The sequence below is a fragment of the Protopterus annectens genome, chromosome 6.part1 (assembly GCF_019279795.1).
Source record: "Protopterus annectens isolate FY-2018-M chromosome 6.part1, PAN1.0, whole genome shotgun sequence".
In the NCBI taxonomy this organism is placed as follows: Eukaryota; Metazoa; Chordata; order Ceratodontiformes; family Protopteridae; genus Protopterus; species Protopterus annectens.
The window spans coordinates 91,316,300-91,334,675 of NC_056738.1; positions in this window are offsets into that span (position 1 = coordinate 91,316,300).

Below are 18,376 nucleotides of genomic sequence, written 5' to 3' on the forward strand. Positions count from 1 at the left end.
ACCTCAAATTTAAAATATTTCTGTAAATGTAATATAACTACTTTACAATATAACATAAAATTTACTTCAATAAATGTATTGTACAAATATTGGCAAGAACAAAAACTTATAACTTCAGTCACCATAAAACGCTGTTTCTTGACGGCACCAAACACAGTTCTGTAAGCTTTACAAATAGCAAAAGTAGAACAGATTGTAGGTATTCCTAGTGCAGTAACTCCAGCGAGGTATTCCTAGTGCAGTATGTCTGTTTTGGGTGATTTAAGAACAAAAACTTGTTTAACTTGCATTTACATCTTCAATCTCTTGTAAGCATTAATGGCAATTTGGGAATTATACTTTAGATTCATCCCGCCAGTTTAATACAGTCTACAAACTTCCAGTGCTTTTGAACCACTTCCTGCAGAAGCACAGTTCTCATGCCCAAACTGCATCTAAAGAGAATGATACTTTATAATTCTTTCATTTATTCACTGATTTCACATTATTGCTGGTCTTATTTTTCCTCATCATCTCAACCTCCCAACACCAGTTTCTGGTTCAAGTCTAAGGTAATCTTGAGGTTTTCTAGTCAGCTTCTAAGCTTTCGGTTCCTGAGCTCCTTTGTCTTCCTTTGGAACAATGGAAAGGATTGACTGACAAATTCTCTTTATGAGCATTGTTACTGTCAGAAAAATGAAATGTCAAGTCCCCTTCAACTTATTGGTTCAATCTTTGTTGGATAAATGTTTCCTCTGTAGCCTGTTTCAACAAACATGTCTGATCATTGTTTTGCATTAGAAATAAAAGCCTTGTTGTGTGCAATACTAATATTACTAATAATACTAATATTAGGACCTTTACCACATTTATACTTCCTCAAATGCTTATGCAAAGCCTTTTTATTATTTGTTGTTTTACTACCAGCTTTATTTTTTTAATAATATGTATTTGCTTTCTTAAAGTACACTCCATTTTCTAATACCTCATCTTGTTATTTAAACTGAGGGCCCTATTAAAATTTCTCCACACACAATTCTTTCTCTTCCTAAATGTATTTAGTTTCTTGTTCTGCCTTAAGCAATTTGATTTAATATGTCTGCTACATCCCTCAGTCTTGAAACATATTTATCTATCAATAACAAAAGAAAACAATACAAAAATTCCCAAAAGACTGCTATATTTCCCCCTAACATGAATCCTTCCCACCTCCAGTTATTTAACTAATCTATGATAATGTTATAATATGTTCTATAAAAGGCCTTCCTAAATTCACTTTAATCTGCCCTCTACCCTCTCTTTTAATATTGGCTATTTCCCATGAAATGCTAATATAATCTGAACGAAGTTCAGGGATCATATTTTTGGTCCATGATATCCTTTTCATAATTTATCCATGCAATATCCAAATTATTATTCCCTTTGTAGGTTCTTTCACAATCTGAGAATAGCTAAATTCCAAACCAGTAGCTACTAAAGTTTCATTGTTTGGCATATACTCTTCCGAATACATATTAGGTGCATTCAGATGTAATACCGTTAATATCATAACCATCTTGAAAACTTTTGCTCAGTAAATAGATCTTACATACCTTTTGCTTGAGTTTGAGGCCTATAAAACAGAACAGTTTTCCATTCTAAATTTGCCTTGACTATTCTCACCCCTATAACTTCATGTTTGTTATTCAGTAAAATAACATGACTAACTACCATTACCACCAAATAATGACACCCTACCACCTTTTTTGATAGCTCTATATCTGTGATGACCAGAAACAAACCAATAAGTTTATCAAAATAATGAAACCATGTTTCGGTCACCATTATGTCATAATCTTCACCTGCTATCCTAGCTTCTAAGTCCCTGTCATATTATTTTGCTTTCTTACATTACTGAAGGAGCACCTTAATCTGTCACCTATGCGCCAGTGAGGAGGATGCACAGGAGATCTCTGCTGGTTCACATTTGTTTTTGTTTTATTCCTTAGCTATAACAATAGCAGTGAAATAATTTCTAAGAATGCACAGATTGAATTTGGCCAGTTCAACTAATAGGTTCATAGGTTCATAGGTGTGTACTAGGCTAATGGCCCTGGGACCTTTACAAGCCTAGCCCATAGGATTACCCTGGCATCATGCCACCCGACCTTAGTTCCAAGTGCTTCTGTCAAGTAGAGCCACTGGAGTGATCCCCGGGGTGAATTTTCTATTTCACATCCACTCATCAAGATTTCTCTTGAAGAGGGCCAGTGAGGTGCTCTGCTTGACATGTATGGGATAGTCTATTCCATAGCATGGGAAGTCTCTGGGTTATGAACCTGTCCCTCCAGCATGTTCTGTTGATTGTGGTAATGAGCTTGAGGTCTCTGGAGCATGTGGTACAGAGGGATTGGGATTTTTTTAGATGTAACATTTCTAACAGAGCTGGGTCAGACATAGCTTTGTAAGTCAAGCAGAGATCGCCTCTAAATAGGCGATATGAGACAGAGAATAGTTGGAATGTTTTGAGTATGTCCATATAGGACAAATGTTTAAGGCCTAGGATCCTCTTTGTGAGGTACTTTTGTCTCAATTTGGGGACAGGAAAGGCAAAAATACATGATGGGATTGGGAATGGGAGCTTGCACTACAGAGAGGTTCCTAAAGATTCCAGCAGAAAGGAAGTCTTGCAGTGTGAGGACACTTATCATGATGACCTGTCATTGCTAAGTATATAATTGCCATTTCACCATATAATCTTTCAAACATCTTTTTTAACAGATTTTGAAAAACATGAAGAATATAAAAAGGCAAGTATATGACAATTATATGAAATAGTTAAATAATATAAACTATGTGTACTATATACAGTTATGCTTGAAACAAAAGTACTTATAAAGAAAGGAAGCTTTAGGAATTGATGTTACATAACTTAACCGATGTAGAGTTAATAAATAAAGATAAATCAAGTAAAAGATTTGTTTACTAATATATTTACTTTGGCCTGAAATTCTTACTACACCTCTTGTAGACTAGCATAAAACTTAAATAAGAGAAACAGTGTCACCCATGTGCATAATAAAGTAGAATCTGAACTGAGAAGCATATAACAGTTTTAATATAAAATATCATGCTAAGATTTGAAACACTTCCAACACCGAAATTCAAATATTTGTTGTTACATTTTTAGCAATCAGCATGCTTCTTTGTATGTGTTAGCCATATTTCTAAAATCGTCCCATGACATACAACTGAAGTCTACACAACTGGTAGTTATTATGAAGCTTTACATACACAAAGAAGATTAAGTATAGAAGTAGATAAATGAAATATGAAGCAATACAAATTACCAGGTGAAGTTTTCTTTAAGTAAACCTAGTTATTTGAATTTGTCTTGACATGCATCCATAACTTTGATCGGGGTGTGTTTAAAATCTATATGTAAAATATCAGTAAGATTTTTGTGACAGGCACAGCATTTTATTGAATAATTTGGGAAACATGTAGCTTTTTGGTTGGAGTGATATATGGTTTATAAGTACAATAATGAACTGGGTGTAGAAGATTTTCTTAAGAGGATTGTTTTAAGACTGAATGCCAGACATTTACCATTACTGTTGTGTGTTGTAGATCAGATGTGTAGTTTAATGGTTTTTGAAATAGTAAAGCTGCTTGTCTTTAGAACATTCTAGGCACAGAGCTTAATATGCTTCAAGTAAAGTGTTCTTGTCTCAAGTGCAGACCTTGAGAATGGCAGATGTTACTAAATCCTTTAAGAAATGTTAGTACTGACCTACAACATAGTACGTGTTTTGGTTTCCCCATTCCTCTACTTTTACGTATGTTCATAGAATTTCCAAAATATGTCTAATATCCCTAGGGGATATCTGGTTATTTTCTTGAAATATGCTGTATTTCTATTTTCTGCTGCCTAAGTCATTGTGCTAAGAGTTGTGCTGTGGAGTTATTATCAAAAATACTTGCTTAACAGCATCCTTTCCAAACTCGTGCATATTATTCAAGTACTCCCTTATTAACCTTTAGCACACAGCAATTGCTCCTCCTCTTGTTCTGTGAGATTCTTGTTATTCTGCAGTAAGTTAACCATTGTCAGCCCCTCTTTATAATTCCTATTACTTCTTTCCCATATCTCCCTTTTTCTTATTTCCACCATATTTGTAAACTTTTTTCATTTTAGCTCACTCCTTAGGTATTCCTTCTGAATAAATTTCTATCTTCCCTGTTAACTCGAATCATTTTCATTATTCATTCCTTAAATTTCTAATTTAACAGATAAGTATGAAAGCATCAGTGTATCATTTTCACTGCATTACCCTGAATCTTTATCTTAGTCTTTATTGATGCATCATCTAAAATAGTTATTAGATGTGTTTCAAAGCCTTTAATTAAATGCCCTTGCTTCTGTGAAGTACAATTTCTATCTAGTCTAGCCTAGTTATTGTACCTTGGGAAATAATATGTAAATTCTGAGTTCCTGCTACTAACTTTATAACATCCAATCCAAATATTCCCATATATTTCTTCAGAAATCTATTTTATTTTGTTATGGGATCCCTTCATGGTCCCCTGAGACATCCTCAGTATTGTAAATCAGGCTCCAGCCCCAACAATAAATATTTTTCCCCACTGAAAGCTTATTAATTCTCCGTTAGTTCTCTTAAGCTCCATAATGGTAATCCTGCTTCCTGCAAATAACACTACTGTTTTGCTTCCTATTCTGTCACTATTAGAGTATCTTTCACAATCAGTATTATTACTCCCATTTTCCTTCGTCCCTGATACTCTGCTTAATGTCCATTCTAAAATCCTTACTTTGCGAAATGCACATGCTCATTTCTATCAAATGTGTCTCCTTTAACATTGCTATTTGTATCCTTCATGTCATAATATAATTCAGTACGCTCTGCCTTTTTTTTTTTTTTATCTGTACCTGCTGCCAAAATGGGCAGCCATTCTAATGAAAATATATTACTTTCACATATTCTGCATGGCAGTTATTTTGAATATGTTTCCAGCTTGCAACTTATGTGCACACACTAATGCTTAGCTGATAGATCTTGTATGCAGTTGCTGTTTCTCATTTCTCTTTAAACCCATGTCACATTTTCCCACACTTTTCTTTTCAATGAAAACATTTGATTAAAAAATAAATAAATACATTTTAAATCCCCACCCCCTTTAACTCATAGCAAACAGAAAAAAATATACAATTTCCAAAACAAGGAAGCTACCCTCCATATAAGACAGGTTGCCCCAAATAGAAAGCTTCACCGACAGGCTTTACTTATCTTAAAGTTAGGTTTAATCATGCTGGAATCAAATGCTAGAGCCTGTTCTCTTTTGCACAGATACAGTCTGTCCTTGTCCTATTGATATTTCCCTCCAAGATGTGAAAAACAACTTGCACACTCTCAGTAAAATAAGTTTTATCATTAAGAAAAAAGTGCACTGGCTACCCTTAAATGAGTAAACTAATTTGTACAGTGTTATATATAATGAAGTCTAGGTTCACAGGTAGTTACTAGACATGCAGTCCAGGAGACCATCAAGGAGACTGGCCCACGTTCCCCATTGGCCCAAAGGACTGTCTGGTTAAGTGACTGACTTAAGGTCACACATTAAGGAATTGGTAGAAAGAGTCAAATCATGTACCCTTGGCACAGGAAGTAGTTCACTAAGAGGTCAGAGCTTTAGTCCTCTGTGCTGACAGACAATGAGCACATGTTTTTCACTCAGCTAAATGATCATGATGATTGTCTAAATGTATAGACCTCTTGCACTGGCCAGGAATTTTCTTGGGTGGCGAAAGCCAGGGTACCTTTTTGGCTAGGCTTGTATAGGCCCTAGGGCCGATAGCCTAGTACCTACTTATGAACCTATGAGTCAATCCTGGGTCCACTGCTTGAAAGCCAGCTATGCTTACAATGATACCACCAATAGTACAAAATACAAAGGCTGCTGGGGATATAACTAAATGCTAAAGTATTCACTTCCCACAGTTTTAAACTTCATTTATTTTCATTAAATTGATTGCCAGTTCCCCATTAAATATTAATTATAATCTTATTTATACAAATGTCTCATAACACATTGCTCAGTCATTTCCTGATTATTTGCTTGCACCTGTAGCCTCACTGTCTGCAAATGAAAGTTTTTGCTGATGAAAAAAAACAGCTAATAGATTTACAAATGAAACAGGGGATTCTAGTAGAGATCATTCAAAGCAGACTGGTCGGGCCTCTTATGACTAATTGTTTGGCACCTATTTTGTTCGTTTTTTTCAGCTAAAAAACAGAAGCTAATGGAAAATATACAGCTCTTTTCAAATGCTAGAAAGCTACCATATCTCATGCTTTCAATTTTGTAGCCTCTTTGGTTAAAAAAAAATTAAACTAAGAATATTAGTCTTAACTTCCACCTATATACAAACACGGAAACTTGTTTTTATAACTATATCTAGATCCCTCTGTCTATATACTTCCTTTAATTGACATACTTGAATGTTGTTGCTAATGTTGACCATAAAAGGTCAATAATGCAAACATTGACAGGTCACAATGCATGTGAAAGGAATGCCCTCTAAGCATGCAATGATAACTTTAAAAAATGTACAATGTCACTTTTTGTAAGATACAAGCCCCCCCTCCCCCATTGCCATACACATATATATATAGCTTTACTATCAAAATGTCGAATGGAAAAATAATTTCTTTTCGACACCCGCGGTGGTGGTGCTGCAGTAGCATTGTCGCCTCACAGTATGACGCTGCCCGGTTCAATTCTCAGCTAGAGCGTCTTCTGCGTGGAGACATGCATGAATGGGCGTACCTTTGTTGAAAGTTGTGTGTCAGGCCTAGCAAGCCAGTACATAAAAATCAACTGCCAATCATTAGCGGACCAGAGTTCCGCTGTATGACCTAACCCGAAAAAGCCGATGTCTAACCCTAAAGGAAAAGCGAAGACACAAACAAACAAATACTGAATACAAAAAAAGAAAGTCAAAATGTAGAACAAGTCACAATGTCAAATCAGCTGAACAAATTCAGCAGATTCGACACTGTTGCCGAACACATTATGTGATGTCTGTATAGGAGGTCAAGTAAAGGAAACTCCTATACCTAACATCACATTTTTGCAGGGAAGGCAAGCCTCCCTGTAACCCCACACCCTCTATTCCAACTTCAGGATTGCACTACAGTGAGGAAAGGGAAAAATTTCCCAAACCACACTGTACCACGATCTCTGTACACTTCTTCGAGTTTATATTAGCGAATGCACTGTGCATTCACTGATATAAACTTTCGAACACTGAGATGTTCAGTCAGATGGAAATTTGAACATCTGTGTTTTGAGTTTTCCATCTGCAGACATCTCAACTCGAGATTCTATTAAACCATATATATATATATATATATATATATATATATATATATATATATATATATATATACACACACACACACATATTTAGAACAAATCCTTTTTCAGTTTCACAATGAATTCTCTACAATATAACAAGTTCATAAATCAGCACAAATGAAAGAAGCTATTAGAGTTAAAACTGCTAATAATATATACTAAGTCTTGTGGATAAAATGCATCTTAACAGTTATCACAAATGCATTCAAAAGGAGGTCAAATACAATTTCTCTGTTAAGTAGTTAAATAAATTAGACAGATAAGTATTTCATGTCCCACACCTTCTACTTATTATGAGTTTTGCAGACAGCTGCTAGAATTTCTGGGGTCATTTGTATATTCCTAATTTTTTGCATGTGCATCTTTACCTCTGAAACCAGAGGTGGGTTTGGTCTCTTAGTAGGAACTTTCTTACCCACCACCATTAACAGCTGTAATAACCATCAGTCTAGCAGAGAAAATTGCTTCCCAAGTACATAACATATTACAGAAGGAATAGCGTTAAAGATGTGGAACCAGGCCACAGTATATCAGAAAACAATAAAGGCACCAGGGGCCAAAAAGCATAATAAGATCCAACAACCAGAACAGACCATTAACTTATAAGCAAAACAAAATTGCGAGATAAGAAAAAAACTTTTATTGTATACATTAAGAGCTTTCTTCTATTCGCATCAGTGGGGCTTCTTCAGAAAAAAGACACAACTTAAAATCCTCCATAGTATATTGCATATCTTTTGTATTCCACTTTTCAGTGACATCAAATCACTACATTCCAAGAATATATGTCTTGAGGTCCCTGCTATTCCAATATTACAATGCCAATAATGTATAGATGTGCTAGGAATCATTATCCCAAATTTATGTTGTGTACAGAAGTATTTGAACAGGGATTACCAGCCAAATAATTAAATTTTTGGGGACACAACAGCATACCTTTATATTTGAATTAATACAGACTATATATCCTCTCTAACAGCAGTTGCAAAGTCCTTTTCCCAGTTAATCTTAAATTATATGGTGAAATGGAGTCTTAAACTGAGAAAATGATATACTGGTAATGGAACCCTTCCTGCCTTATAACCCTTCTCTAACTTCAGTCCACCATTATATCCAATTAGACCGGTCCTTCTTACTCACAGATATTTTCTCATTTCAGCATTTCAGCTTTAATATTTATGCTGGTGAGATTCTATCTATTATATAACTTAACTGGTAATAAGGACATCAACTAATTTTTTTGTTTTCATGAAACTAAATGCCCAGTTAAGTGATTTCAAAAAGTCTCTGATGACAGGTATAGTGTTCCTACTCTCGCAGGTGAAGCCACTTAATATAATTGTTTTCCAAGTGACTTTAAAGCTTGTGGAAATAAGACCCCCACATTAATTAAAATTGGGCAGAGATGGCATAGAGTTCAAGATTGTAAAGACAGAGACCACCCTGATCTTTTTGGAAATAATTATATTTTAATACACTTATACATCCTCCCCCAACAGCCCAAGATAGCAACAGTGTATTTTGTTTATCAGGCCTTTGTGTTGTTATAAAGCCTGGATATATTAACGTGAAGAAAATGTACTGGCATAAAGAGCAGTCATTGTTAACACTCCACTCCACCTCAAATTTAAAATATTTCTGTAAATGCAATAGAACTACTTTGCAATATAACATAAAATTTACTTCAGTAAATGTATTGTACAAATATTGGCAAGAACAAAAACTTGTTTAACTTGCATTTACATCGTCAGTCTCTTGTAAGCATTAATGGCAATTTGGGAATTATACTTTAGATTCATCCCGCCAATTTAATACAGTCTACAAACTTCCAGTGCTTTTGAACCACTTCCTGCAGAAGCACAATTCTCATGCCTAAACTGCATCTAAAGAGAATGATACTTTATAATTATTTCATTTATTCACTGATTTTACATTATTGCTGGTCTTATTCTTCCTCATCATCTCAACCTCCCAACACCAGTTTCTGGTTCAAGTCTAAGGTAATCTTGAGGCTTTCTAGTCAGCTTCTAAGCTTTCAGTTCCTGAGCTCCTTTGTCTTCCTTTGGAACAATGGAAAGGTTTGACTGACAAATTCTCTTTATGAGCTTTGTTACTGTCAGAAAAATGAAAAGTCAAGTCCCCTTCAACTTGTTGGTTCAATCTTTGTTGGATAAATGTTTCCTCTTTAGCCTGTTCTGCATCCAAAATGAATTTAATCCTCCAGAAAACAAAATATTCTAAAGACAGCTGGATATAAATTGAATTTTACACCTGCCTCTTGACATCACTTGATTGCAGGGATAAACTTACTTTTCTTCTGCCTGCTGTACACAAAAAAATAATTTCCACAAAAACTCGTGTTTTCAGTTTTTAATAATTTTCCCTTCTGCTACAATTTTCTCAGAAGCAGTTCTTTCTGCTGGTATGACTCCATCTTTACTATTATAGGACTTGACTGCTTTTTCATGATGTGTCCTTTCAGTTTGCAATCCTGCTGTAAAATAATAGCCCAGTTGCTTTTGTACTTATAAAATTAAAGCAGTCTATCCCTTCCAGTTCTTCTGGTGTAGCAGAAAATGGTTTGTTTTCTCTGCATGCTCTGCCTTTTTGACAATAATGTGTTGAAACAGTTCTTCATATTCAGCCATTATTTTTATTTCAGCCTATTTCTGCAGTTTTATCAGTTTATCTGAAAAGCTACTTAAAGCTTCTTCTGTTCTCCCCACCTTTCATAATTTGATTTAATATATTCCTCCATTGTCTCAGTTATTTTAAACACCTCTGATTGCATTTTATATATATTTTTCCTTTAAGTTACTGGGAAGTATTTCCTGTATCAAAGCTTAAACCAACCTACTTTTGCTGAACAGCTGCAATGCTGTTCCAAATCAGACTTTTTTCTTCTCTTTTTCTGGTTAATTTTATTTTACTTTCTTCATATTTCTTTTTTGCTGACATCTAGGCAGTGTATTGACTAACCACTAGCTGAATTGTACACAAAATGTTAACTTTTACTGGCTATTTACACCACTTTAATTTTTCACACTGGAGAGCTCTAACTAAACCTGCTGCTCCATTTAGTCATCTGTAATTTGACTGGCAGCTGCATACTTGGCAGGGAAGGAGATAATACAGTTATTCTGGAAGATATCCTACAGTGAATTATCCATGACAATTCCACAAGAACAAATACTACTAGGTGATGTGAATGTCATTTGGGTGGACATAAACTCTAACTCTCCTACATTTAGAATGACTTTACTTGGTTCCATACAACTAATTAATAGCCCCACACATTATAGTAAGACATACAATTCCCTACTAGATTGGATCCTAGTATCAGACCCTAGCAAATATGCTACCACAGGTACAATGTCTTATTGTCTCAGTGATCATCTCCCAGTCTATACTGCTAGAAATCTCACAGATCCACTTAAACAGCATGTTTATAAAACAACACACAACCTTTCCCAGTTTAACCCATAACTGTTCATTGCTACCCTAACATCTATTAGCTGGAACTTCCTAAAAATCTTCCCCTTAGATGATGCTGTTGTAAATGAATTCAGTACAAGTTTCCCGAATATCCTAAATAGCCTTGCACCTCCTAGAAGGAAGTGAATAAAAGCAAATAATGCAATTTGGCTATCCAAAAAGAGTAGAATGCTAATGCAGGACAGAGAAAGAATGTGGAAAGAATGGCAAAAATATAAAACACCACAATGTCTTGAAAACTTCAGAATGCTTCACAATCATAATAAAAGGCAAATTATTGAAGACAAAAAAACTATACTATAATAACTTTCTGGACAGCCATTAAAGAAATCTTACATCGCAGCCATAAATTCAACCCTAACCTCTCACCCAATAACTCATCACTTGAAACTGCAATAAAATTAAACTCTTATTTCACAGATAGTATAGCAACTCTTAATGAAGGATTCCCCAGCAGCTAATTCAAACTCTACCCAACAGCCAAGTATTTTAAATCCACTTTCACATTCAAACTTGTGCCCACATCCTGTATAAAACTACTCTTAAACTTAAACAGTGCTCTACTTCAACTGATGACCTTCCAAGTGAGTACCTTAAAATAGCAGCGGATGGCATTATATGTACTGCCTCATTTCTTATAAATAGGTCAGTCCATGAAGCCCACATTCACTCACTATGGAAAGAGTCACACATTATCCATCTGTGCAAAAGAGGACATTCAACAGACATTAGTAACTTTAGACCTGCAGCACTTTTATCCCCTCTCTCCAATATACTTGAAAAATGTATTAAAAATCAATTGCTAAACTATCTCCCGCAGGAAGAACTCCTGTTGCCCACTCAACATAGCTTCTGTCCTTCTTAAAGTACTAACACTGCACTTCTGACCTATATATATATCTGTCAATAAAGCTAGAGATAACAGCAAACTAGTCTCCTCCCTTATTTTAGACTTGTCTTTCAGCACAGTTGTCATAGCAAATTTCTCCTTCAAATATCCTCATTAGATCTCTCTTAGCACACTCTTATATGTCCAAAGGTTACCTATCCAAATGGTATCAGTCAGTGAAATGGGACTCTACACTCTCTCCATACCTTCTAATCACCACCAGTGCACCACAAAGCTCTATCTGTGGTTCCCTCCTCTTTAACATTCTCACCAACACCCTCCACGCATCAACACAACAAGCCTCTCTAAAACAGTATGCAGATGACTCCACACTCTTGTGCTCATCTGACAACATGGCACACTCCAAAAAATTACTCAGGAAACTTTAACAGCCACTGAAATATGGCTTTGTAACTCACAACACATGCTCAACCCTAAAAAAAATAAATAAAATAATTTACTAACCCACTTTATCTGCTTGAAACCCTCAGCATAGAGTATCTCAACATAAAAATAGCTCCTGAATCCTGGAGATGTTTCTATCCCCTTCACTGCATGGTTCACTGTTTAAATAAATGTAAAGATCACCACACAATGGCAAACAACAATGAAATGGCATTGGAAACAACCCCTGAATCCTGGAGCCATATTTAGCCCCTTCACTGCATGGTTCACTGTTTAAAAAATGTAAAGCTCACCACAATGGCAAACAACAACAGAATTGCATTCAAAACAGCCCCTGAATCCTGGAGCCATTTCTAGCCTCTTCACTGCATGGTTCACTGTTTAAATAAATGTAGTGATCGCCACAATGGCAAATAACAACAGAACTGCATTAAAAACAGCCCCTGAAATCTGGAGCCATTTCTAGCCCCTTCACAGTATGGCTTGCTGTTCAAATAAATGTAAAGATCACCACACAATGGCAAACAACAACAGAACTGAAATAAAAATATCTCCTGAATCCCAGAGCCATTTGTAGCCTCTTCACTGCATGGTTTGCTGTTTAAATACATGTAAAGATAACCACACAATGGCAAACAATAATGGAATTGCATTAAAAACAGCCGCTGAATCCCAGAGCCATTTCTAGCCTCTTCACTGCATAGTTCACTGTTTAAATAATTGTAAAACTCACCACCGAACTGCAAACAACAATGGAATTGCATGTATGTGCTCCATTATATGTTCTACTTTTCTAACTGGAAACTGAGTCTTCCAAATCATTATTCTTAGTGATCTGGCTGTTTGAATTGCAGGGAATTTGTCGGCTTAGAAGATAACTAAAGAGCTTAGATCTCCCTACTGTAAATATCGCCTAGCTAGTGCCACATGGTGAATACTCTGCTGGAGATGTAAGCGAGATACTGAAACAGAAAGTAAAACAAAGTTTACCCACACACATTTTATTCTTTTGCTCCGTTTTTAACTTTCTTCCCTTAGTGTGAGCTCAGTGCAGTTACTTACCTGTTTAGCCAGTTTATAGATTGTTTTTCACACAGGAGTTCTTTTGCAGAAACCTGGCTCTATTACAGTAACCTCATTGGTCTTCTGCTGTGTTCTAATACCTCCCTCCCACATTATTTGGTGTCAGTCCATCATAGTTATTAAAACCCCCTGCTGCCATCTTTGTATTCCCACTTTACCTGCTTGAATATCTTGGTGAGGAGCATCGCAACAGTGAGTGCTTAGACATTTTTTTCTGTTTCTTTGTATTTTAACATATGCTAAACTAAGGATTTTAGCTTTAAGCCTCTACATTACCCAATGTACTATTCTTAGAAGTGATACATTTGCACTAGTTAGAAGCTTTTACTCAATCTAGCAAACCTTAATGAAATGAATATGGCATATCTCTGACTGTAATATTACCTGAGTGCCTCACTAAACAAGTAGTGGCATAAACTGGGACCACTTAGAACCATTTATCTATGTTTTTTTCCTCTGTCTTTCCACATATGTCCTGTTTAAGTTGCTGAATAATAGATGTTGCGGTTTCAATGTTAAGATTAAGTAGCCAAGCTAAATGGCAACTGTGGTATTGATTGTGATAAGTGGAACCTGGAATGGAATGTTTGATTCTTTGCAATGTTGTATAATAGTAATCTAAAACATGTACAGAACTTATGATATACTGCTGCAGTTTTCTGCTATTACTTTTTTACTCCACCATTATTATCCCACAATTTCTGTCTCTTCACTCCCTTTTTTAAGTAAAAATAGTCCCTGAATCACGGAGCTATTTCTAGCCCATTCACTGCATGCTTTGCTGTTTAAATAAATGTAAAGATCACCACACAATAGCAAACAACAAGGGAAATGCATTGAAAACAGACCCTAAATCCCAAAGCCATTTCTAACCCGTTACTGCATGGCTTACTGTTTAAATAAATGTAAAGATCACCACACAGTGGCAAACAACAATGAATTGCATGTATGTACTCCATTATGTGTTCTACTTTTCTGTCTGGAAACTGAGTCTTCCAAATCATTATTCCAGGCAATCTGTCTGTTTAAATTGCAAGCAATGTGTCTGCTTATAAGCTAACTGAAGAGCTTAGGTCTCCCTACTGCAAATATTGCCTAGCCAGTGCCACACTAGTGGACGTTGTGTTGGGGATGTAAAAGAGGTACCAAAACAGAAAATAAAACAAAGTTTACCCACACACATTTAATTTTTGTCTTCTGATCTGTGTGTCTGTTTTTAAATTTCCTGCCTTAGTGTGAGCCCAGTGCAATTACTTACCTGTTTAGCCACTTTATAGATTGTTTTTCACATAGGAGGTCATTCGCAGAAACCTGGCTCTACCCGCTCCACTTGCCCTTGCTTCACTCAGGCTCACTCTGCTCCCCTACCCTACTCCCATTCCCACCCACCCCCTTCACTTACATTCAACCCTAGCAGACCACTCCCACCTTGTAAAACCCAACCAATCAACAGGACATCTCAATTAACCTCAGACATAGTATATCCCAATTAACCTTAAATTTAGTACTCCAATCACCTTCCCAATCCAAAATTTTACCTCTCTCCCTACAATACCCTTCAGCTTTTCCATATCAATTCCTTCCTCTCCCTACAATACCCTTCAGATTTTCTAGATCAATTCCTATCTTCCCTGTAAAAAGAGTATCATTAATTTCCTTATAACCTTGAACTAGATACCTCTTCCTATATTGTACTTTTAAGTATAGCTCTGCAGACACAGCAATCTCCTATATACAAAATGGAATCCCTTTTCAGCAAAAATAACACCATTTCACTACACATTACAATACTCATAATACTCTACATAGGAACACACCTCACTTCTTGCCACTCTCTCATTTCATCCCCATTACCCAACCATAAGGCAACATCACTTTTCACAAAACAAAAATACAATCCAATATACAAACATATTTCCCTCTATCTATAATACCACCAACAATGTACAAAAGACTTATAGGATATCTAAATATAACATAGTTACTAACATCTCCCTTAGATACCATAAACAAACTCTGAAATACCTAAGCACCCTACTTAAAATAGCTTCCAAACTAATGCTAAGTGACGATATACATCCTAACCTTGGCCCTTCAAATATTTCCTTCCACACACAGAAACATACCCCCCCCATTCCAGCTTACACCCAACCATTCTCACTCAACATCTGACCTACTATTTATTAACCTAAATCTTAGAAGTATAGTCAACAAGGTTAATGAACTACATGCCACTCTCTCACTCTACACCCCAGATATTGCCATCCTAACTGAAACATGGCTCAAACCACACATAGAAGACAATGAGATCATCCCCCAGGCTACAATATTCATAGGGCTGAAATGATAGGTAAAACAGGATGAGGAGTAGCTATACTCTACAAAAATATTCTCATATTGCAACCAGTAAATATATCTCCACCAAACTCTGACAACGCAGAAATACTTATATCCAAACTTCAAATTAATGCTAACAAACACCAAATAATCATAGCGTGCTATATTCCACCAAGTAATAACCTCACCACCCTACAGAACATCCTTAGCTGATATTGAAAACCATTTTTCAAGAAACCCTCATCATGGGGGACTTTAGTATAGATTGGTACTCATGCAATTCCCAGACACAGAGTAACCATATTAACCTCTACGGCTTCTCAAAAATAATCCAAAACCCCACCAGAATAGACAAAAGATCAAAAAAGAATACTCTCCTAGACTGGATACTTACTAACAAACCTTCACAATCCCTACACTTTGGCTGTCTGCCTGACAGCCTTAGTGATCATATACCAACCTACCTAATCAGGAAACATCTAAATCCACCCAAACAACCCAAGTACCTCCAAATCTGCAACATGAAAAACTTCAATTCCATACACTTATATTAAACCTTAAACTATGTAAATGGACTCCCCTTAAGAACCTGCCCCTAGATTCAGCTGTGGAATACTTCGACTAAATATTCCTTAGAATTCTTAATAACATCGCCCCAACTAGGCAAATTCGGACCAAAACAAATTATACTCTATGGCTCTGTAAAGAAACAAAAACCCTCCTAAAACTAAGAGACAAAGCTTGGAACCTATGGTTCATTAACAAATCTCACTCAAACTGCCTTGAATTTCAACAACTTAGGAACAAAGTAAAAACCAAAATAAAACAAGATAAAAGAAATCATTGCACCACCCTGCAACAAAAACATCAAACAGCCCTCAAAAATGTTGGTAATCAATTAACAAATTACTTAAACCAGGACAAACAGCAACCCCACCCCCTCCACCCCTAATAATCTTAGTAGCAGTGCAGAACAATTCAATAAATTCTTTACTGAAAGTATTCTAAAACTCTCAAAAAACACCTCCCCCTGTCAATCCTTTAAACCCACTACAACCAGCAACAACAATAATATGTTCTCCTTACAACCCATCCCTATTTCTACTATCCAAAAACTATTTAAAAAACTAAAGCCCACAACAATTGCAGCCGACAAACTACCAGCCAACTTTCTCAAAACAGCAGCAGATGCAATTGCTTACCCTGTTTCCATTCTAATCAACAGTTCTATTTCTGAACAATATGTACCACAGATTTTGAAAATTTCATATATAATCCCCCTAAACAAAGGGAGAACCTCAACTGAATTTGCAGATTATCAGCCCATAGCCATTCTACCCTTACTATCTAAAATTCTAGAAAAATGTATTCACTTACAACTTCGCCAGCACCTTATAATCTAACAGCCTACTAACTATATCTCAGCATGGATTTAGACCCAATCATTGCGCAACAAACCGCCCTCTTGAAATTGACTGATACCATCAATCACCACAGAAACACAGGTAACATTGTCTCAACAGTCTTCCTAGATATGTCTAAAGCCTTCATCCCAAACTATTGTCTGGTTTCAAAGTTACTTAGGCTGTCAACTAACTGTGAAATGGTTACAAGAGCTTTCTCCCCTCCTCCCTGTCACATTAGGTGTACTGCAAGGATCCATATTAGGCCCCCTTCTATTCAGTTTATTCACCATTAACCTTAGCACAGTTAGTTCTACAGACACCTTAATCCGATACAAAGACAATTCAGCACTTATACGCACTGCCCCCAACATACAACAGCTCCAAGACACTACGCAAAGGTCCTTTACCACTACCAAAACTTGTCTCTTTGACACTCAACTCATTTTAAATCCTAATAAGACCAACTTATGATCATCCAACCTACTAGAGCCTCCGACCCCCCCTCCCACCTTTACCATCACTGCTTCTGATAACATAATAATTACACCTGACACAATCTAAACTTCTGGGAGTAGTAATTGATAACAATATGAGATTTGATCAACATATAGCACAAATGGTCAAAAAGGTACACAAAAAACTATGATCCCTCTAAAGAAGTAAACAATTCCTAACTGATAGTACTAGGATATCCATTGCTCAAACCCATCTCCTCTCCACCCTCCTCTATGCCTCTCCTAAACTCACTAACCTAAGGAAAATAGATCTAGAAAAGCTTGAATCATGTTATAGCAAAGTAACAAAATTTGCAATTGACTCAAAATATAGGACTCACCATTGTCTCTCACTAAAAGAACTCTCCTGGTTAGAACTTCCCCACAGACTTGCTCAAAACCAACTGACATTGGCTCACAAAATAGTTCACGACCCTCACAAGATGCCAGCCATTCAAAATATAATAACACCCTATACGAATAACTGCTCACTTCATTCTACCAATAAAACCCTACTTACAGTTACTAAAACCAGAAATACTGCAGGGGACTCACTATACTCCAGTCATGTAGCAATAAATGTGGAATGCACTACCCATCTCTATTAGATCAGTAGGAAATACCTCCAACTTTAAAAAGTTGCTCAAATCTCAATTTACAAACACCCAGCTCTGCACGTGCAATGGGCCAGGATAATCTTATCTCCCATCCCCTCTCTATCTGGCACAAGTATCTATTCATCTGTATTATTCTCCCAAAAGAACATCTACTATTTTTTGTAAATACTGTTCAAACTTATTCGCTTATTATGTAACCAAATAATGTTCAACACTGATGTAAGATGTAACTCTATCTGCTGTAATGTATGT